This window comes from Mytilus trossulus, unplaced genomic scaffold (assembly GCF_036588685.1).
Source record: "Mytilus trossulus isolate FHL-02 unplaced genomic scaffold, PNRI_Mtr1.1.1.hap1 h1tg000050l__unscaffolded, whole genome shotgun sequence".
Lineage (NCBI taxonomy): Eukaryota > Metazoa > Mollusca > Bivalvia > Mytilida > Mytilidae > Mytilus > Mytilus trossulus.
Genome location: NW_026963292.1, coordinates 2,373,648 through 2,380,456, shown reverse-complemented (window position 1 = coordinate 2,380,456; position 6,809 = coordinate 2,373,648).

Genomic DNA, 6,809 nt, shown 5'->3' with positions numbered 1-6,809 from the left:
AAATATTGAAATGAGCTAAGAGGCAATTTTAAAGGAAGTTATGATATATGGCAATAATTGTCAGGCGAAACGCATGTGTCGCCCTACATAAGATTTATGATTAAGACGGTAAACAAACATTTATGTATCCCGACTAAAATCATAATGAATATGGTAAATATTAATTTAATTCATTTATTGCAGGTGGCTATATGTGCTATTTCTGCCCGGGGAAGCCACTGCTGATTCAGTTCTAGCTCATACCCTATTATGCCATATTGAAGTAGGAAAGACATTTAGTTTTCGCCAGAGACAGTTTCACAAGAATAAGGGACTACAGTTTGCATGTCACTTCATTTTTCTTGGTTGATATCACAACTTATGAAGAACAAGGGAAACTTTTAAAATAAAAGTTACCGACAAAAAAAATACTTTCAAACGAAAACAGGTTAACGCTCACACACAACAATGATACAAAAGAAGTGGTTTAACGAAAACAAGAATGAAAGACAAATCCAGTCAGACAACGCTCCTTGTGGAATGTGGAGAGTTGTCTCATTGGCAATCATACCACATCTTCTTTTTTTGTAGGTGTAATACCACCATTGATTTTCCCCTATTAGTCTTTGTTAAATTTGCACTTTTAAAAAAAATGTGTAGAATTTATTTTTGTTTCAAATAAAGAAATACTTTGCATGAGTAAAGTTTTATCCTGTCTAGTTCTATACAAAAAGTTTCACATAACATTTCATTGCATATAAGAAAATAACCATCATTGGAAGTTAACCAATCAAATTTCTCCCCTTATTCTATATGTGTACAAGGTTAAGTCACCATGTAACCTCAAGATTACAAAATTTTCTATAGAAATCACAAATAAAAAATAATGGTGTTTTGAAATACCCAAGACAAATGTTTATGAGTCAGAAATAGTTTTACTGCAATAAAATGTAGGATTAATTACCTACAACGGTCAAATTCAAGGGAATATTTTTTTAGACCTGCTTTCGTATGCAACCGGATGTGACGTACCATGATTTGGTTGTATTACACCTAAAGAAGACCTTTTTGTTCAATAAACTGAATGTGACTTTTTCCCTTTGTTATACTGGTTATTCCAAGCATTTCTGCCAAGTTTTGTCATAATCAGTTCAATAGTTTTGGAAAAATCTAGTATATTGAAAGACGACATCTACAGCGATTCGAGGAAAATTTCTTCGACAAATCCAAACCAAGCCACATCAAGATAGAATAGAGTGTGGACCAATAAATGAAAACATGGATTTGTGTTCTTTAATAGTTTGGCCAAAAACCCGAAAATCAAGAAATAAAATTGATGTGGCTTTAAATTTTCGTACATAAAGTACTTTTCAAAAATTCATAAATACTTGGTATATGAAAAGAGGGACCAAAGATACCAAAGGGACAGTCAAACTCGTATGCTGCATACATATGCATGGAAGATATTGTTGAGAAAAAATACTGAAGGTACCAAACAAGGAACATTTCTGTACTTGCATACTTGCTTTATAATAAGTACTTTTCTATCAAATGAAAACAAAATTAGCCTTTCCTAATTTTCATGCATTTTTCTAAAGCACAAAGTTTGTTTTAAAATCTATAAAAAGTCTTTGTAATTTAACCAGTATTAACTGAGATGATGTACATATGCTATACCTTCTTGTGTTATTAATCATCAATATACATATATATCATATGTATTTGTGTTTGTTTCTGTCCTTCAAATGCTTCGTAAGACTATAGGTAAGGCTAATAAAAACACAAAACAAATTTACAATAAATAAAAGTAACGATAAACAAAAGTAACAATAAACAATAGTAACAATTAAAAACCAATGTTCAGAGAACCGTTAAAGGTCTTTCCAAAAAAACTGTATTTAAATATGAATTTAGTAAGATAATGTTTTAAATGTCATTTTAATCGTCAAATGATAACGTATTGTACGCTGATTCCAAATATATATGGTTCCTTAACCATATTTTTTTAAATCAGGGAGATAATCTGTTGTTTCCGTTTAAAAAAATGTTACTTCCGATACAATTTGAATACTTACTTGACAATTATTCCAAAAATATTTTGATCTATATACCTTAATATTAATAAAGGACAAAACATAGCTACTTACGGTTCACACAATGTCACTTCCGGTGCTTGTATTGTTCAACGTTAAATGGTTTGAAATCTATATCAAAAAGTATTATGGCTTTATCATGTGTGCATTTGAGGTAAAAGCAGAGGTTCAATCTAGGACGTCACATTAAGCTATGACCGTGAGATCAATTTCAATGTCATCAATCAAGGACCTCAAGTAAAAAGACCATAGACTGCATAGGTCTTAATTATATTTGGTTAATGATTTATATCACCATACGCGTATTTTTACATACAAAAGAGGAGGACAGTCCCTTTTACGTTCAACATACCCTTGCAATCAAAATGTGCGTGTTAAATCATGTCGCAACTATCAATTTAATAAAAAAAAAAATTGTTAATATCAAATTGTTTTTGGAAATAAGTGAAAATAAGCCATATTCAAAATATCGAATATGACCTTGACCTTTGACCTTAACCTAATTTTCATATATTTTTTTTTTTGGGGGGGGTGGGGGGGGGGGGCAATGATCACAAATCAAAGGATCCTAGGACTTTATCACTTATGGTTTATAAGAAATTCATATCACTTATAAATATCAAATGCATAAGGAGAGATAACTTTCTTATAAAATAAATTTGTCGATTTCTTTTACGGTTACGGGAAATATGCGGGCAGAAGGAAAATAGTTTCGAGGAGATTACTCCTACAAAGAATTTTTTTTGGGTACGCAGGGTAAATTTCAAAGGCGCATAAACTGTTCGATATCATATACCAAAAATATAAGCGACATATTCATGATATTACGAAACAAACATTTAGCATGTTTATCGCAAGAACAAAATTAGGCCAAAAAAAATAAAAACAGAAGAAATACAATAGGTCTTTCCACAGAGAAGCGGAAAGACCTAATAAACTGGTAGTTATTCTAGATCCTTTACCATCCACACTGTTTAAAGAAACGTCCTTAAATACATGGGTATTTGATCAAAACATTTGAATTTTATTTTTAAAATCATATGTTATCATGATTATATCAGTAAAAAATAGAAAAAATGTAAAAAAAATATGGACGGCTTTATTTATTGAAATATAAGGAAATGGGAAAAATGAACACTGAAATCTACCGATAAAAGTATCAACTGTTATATCTGATAATGCAGTTATAAAGTTATTGATGGAAACTTTTGTTCATTTCACGCAGACTTTTAGTATTATCGTGATATTAAAGGTAAAACATATGACCTATGAAAATATGGTAAACGTGACTTTCATTTTGAAAGGATTGCACTTTGGGGATATGGGATATATAATTTACCCTTTTCTCTCAACCCCCCCCCCCCGAAAAAAAACAAACTTAAACGCGCACACAACATTAAAACTTTGAAGAAAAAAAATATCTACTAACCACAATATTCGACTCGATAGCTGCTTCATTTTCAATATCTTGAATATCAACAGGTACAGTGGAGATCACTTCTAACCTCTCATTAGAACTGTCAGAATATCTGTCATAGAACTGTTCTAACCTGTCCTTGAACAGTTCTACCTAGACCTGTTTTAAGTAGAACTGTCAAAATCAGTTCTAGGTAGAACTGACTAAATTAGTGTCAGGATCAGTTCTAGGGTAGACCTGTCTAAATCAATTCAAGGTAGAACTGTCTAAATCAGTTCTAACCGTAGAACTGTCAGCAGAACTGACTAAATCAGTGAGGACTGTAGAACAGTTCTAAATGACGTCACTGTAGTAAGGGCACTTTAGAATTTAGAAGAAATAAATCACTTCCAATTACTTTGCTATATAACAGCAGATTTTCATTATTGTTACTGATGAAACGTTACATGTACAAATATCGAAGTCGATAGAAGGTCATCCAACTCATCGGAGGAATATTTTTATAAGATTGCATACGAAAACATCATTGTTTAAATACGTTTCTTCGTTCCCCGTTTTTAACAGTCTCTTCCTAAATAGAACTCTGCATTTAATACAGGGAATTTTTACCGTAATTTACCTTGTTTGCCTTGGATTTACATTCATTTAAGATTCCGTTTTGACAAATGTTCAAACGAAAATTGTACAGTGGATGAATTATGGGATATTAATGAAAAATTGTTGTATAACGTAAAAAAAACTATATACATTTGCACCATCTCGTCAATTTAGCCAGACTTATTCAGATCTGGGAGTCTAGAACTCAGAAAAATATACTCGATCTGAACATGACTAAAACATTTGCCCCTGTAGGTTCGGCTACAAACAAAATCATGCATTTTTCATTGCCTTCTTCAAATTATATTAATAACAGTCATGTGACAGTATACTATTCCAAGAAGAGAACTTCCAAGACATGTACTTTTTATTTTAAAATAATGTATATGAATCAGTCATGTGAGTGTTGGATGATGCCGTAAAATAGTTTTGTTTAAAAAAAATAACCATCACAAACTACTGACTTAAAAAGTCACTTTAGTCATGTTAGTGACGGTTCATTATTATGGATACATAGAGGATATAACGGCGCGTGTTAGATATGGTATAAATACACCTTATCGCTATTTGTCTGCCATTACTGGATATCCCACAGGTTCCCGTAAAAAATTGACGTCATAAAACAAATTATTTGTCGCCACAATGGAAGAGTGATTGTTGTATGCTTCAAACATTCAATAGGCCGGGTAAGCCAGGATTAGCAATAAGGTGTATTGTGTTCCAAAGTTGGTGTCATTTTTATCATACGATCCGTCCTGACATAAAAATATTATTGGTTTACAATGAGGCCATATATATGTACATGATAAAGTGTAAATAAGGTCATTTTTGGTTGATGTGGTCAAATAATTTTGTTAACCGACTCAGTCTGATACACATGATACATGTATATCGAAACTACTGAAATGTGTTTACAATTATATATTTTGAATAAAAAGAGGACTTGCTGGTACTCTAAATTGATGTGGAATTTTTTGTAGGCAATGTACCGGATGTGTTTTAATATTGCTGTCATTTGAATTATACAATTCATCGTGATATGTAACTATAAGTGATTTACTATGCGGCTATATATATACTGATATTTACATAATAAAGTGTAAATATGGTCAGTTATCATGGTTGATGCTGTCACATATGGTCAGTTTTGGTTGATGCTGTCAAATATGGTCAATTTTGGTTGATGCTGTCACATATGGTCAGTTTTGGTTGATGCTGTCAAATATGGTCAGTTTTGGTTGATGCTGTCACATATGGTCTGTTTAGTTGATGCTGTCAAATATGGTCAGTTTTCATGGTTTTGGTTGATGCGGACAAATAATTTTGTTATATTTATGAGTCAGTCTGAGATATCTAAACTACTGAAATTAGTTTACGATTCAAAACTTTGATTAAAAATAGGACTATAAACTGATGCAAGCATAATTTTGTTTTCCAATATTGCTTTCTTTTAAATTAAACAATCCATCCTGATATAAAAATACAAGTGATTTACTTTGCAGTTATTAAGATTGATATCATGTACATAATAAAAAGCAAATATGGTCAGTTTTGGTTGATGCAGACAAATAATTTTGTTATACCAGTCAGTCTGAGGTATGAAACTACTTTGAATAAAAAGAGGACATGCTGGCACTCTAAATTGATGCAAATGAAATAAGGTAGCATTTTGTTCCAATATTTCCGTCATTTGTATTATTATGATATTGCAATCCATTCTAACATAAAAATATTACAGATTTACTATGCGAATATAAGAGTTACAGAAAAAAAGAACAAATACGGTCAGTTTTGGTTGATGCGGTCAAATATGTGCATATGGTCAGTTTTGGTTGATGCTGTCAAATATGGTCAGTTTTGATTGATGCATACAAATTATTTTGTTACATGAGTCAGTCTGAGGTATGAAAACTACTGATCATTTGCTGATATTTGTTTCTGATGCGATTTTTTGAATAAAAATTGGAAATACTGGTACTCTCAATTGATGCGAGAGAAAACATTGTGGTCATTAATTTCCAATATTGCAGTTATTTATATACTACGGTCCCTCTTGACCTAAAATTATAACTGAATTACTGTGCAGCTATATAGATTTACATAAAAAAAAAATTATTCACGACTTAGTCTTAAGTATAACAAGAGTGCACACACTGAAATTTCTCGCCTTCTTTACTTATCACTGATATTATGTTGATAGTCTTAAGTATAAAGCTTTATTAAAAACTGTCATATACACTTAACATTAACCAAGATAATTAAACAAAGAACAATGAACTATGAAAATGAGGTTAAGGTCAGATGAACCATACCAAGTAGACACGTTCAGCTAACAATGCTTCCATACAAAAAATATAGTTGACCTATTACTTATAATTTAGGAAAAATAGACCAAAACACAAATTTATAACTTAACACTGAGCAATGAGCAATGAACCGTGAAAATACGGTTGAGGTCAAATAAAACCTGCGCGACTGACATATATATCATAAAATATTTCCATACACCAAATATAGTTGAGCAAATAGTATTAGATAAAAAGACCAAATCTTAAAAACTTAACTTTGACCATTCAACCATGAAAATAAGGTCAAGGTCAGATGACATCTGCCAGCTAGACATGTACACCTTACAATTATTCAATACAACAAATATAGTAGATCTATTGCATGAAGTATGAGAAAAACAGACCAAAACACAAAAACATAACTATAACCACTGA